Source organism: Phaethon lepturus, unplaced genomic scaffold (genome assembly GCF_000687285.1).
Source record: "Phaethon lepturus isolate BGI_N335 unplaced genomic scaffold, ASM68728v1 scaffold26838, whole genome shotgun sequence".
Taxonomy (NCBI): domain Eukaryota; kingdom Metazoa; phylum Chordata; class Aves; order Phaethontiformes; family Phaethontidae; genus Phaethon; species Phaethon lepturus.
This window is the reverse complement of record NW_010555904.1, coordinates 34,638-34,988: the sequence shown is the minus strand read 5'-3', so window position 1 is coordinate 34,988 and position 351 is coordinate 34,638. Positions and strand designations below refer to the sequence as shown.

Genomic DNA, 351 nt, shown 5'->3' with positions numbered 1-351 from the left:
CGGGCGGGTTTCTGTGCCCCGGGCGGTGTGCTTTGCCTGCTCTTGTGAGCTGTGGGCACCGCAGCGCCTGCCCCTCCCGTTGTCGGCCAGGCTGACACGAGAGTGAGCCTTCCCCGTTCTCTTTCGCGGTGTTGTAGGTGTTGACTCGAAATGTAAGTGAGATCTAGGGGAAGGAACTTAGACGCTACAGAAGTGAATTAAGTTCAGTGAATTCAGAAGGAAAGTTGCAGTGCGTGTCCTCTGGGAGAAGCCGCACGCCTCATTAAATGGAGACTCTGTTCCTTTGCGGGTCAAGTTAGGATTTCAGTCCTGTTGACTTAGATGTGCAACCATCAAAAAGAACGGATTGTG

General features: G+C 53.3%; 1 protein-coding gene across 2 annotated transcripts in view; it reads left to right on the top strand.

Annotated features, from left to right (window-relative positions):
• The window catches only part of RAB4A (RAB4A, member RAS oncogene family), a 17,676-nt gene that overhangs the window by 234 nt on the left and 17,091 nt on the right, over window positions 1-351 (top strand). The gene's annotated exons all lie outside the window — the stretch shown is intronic.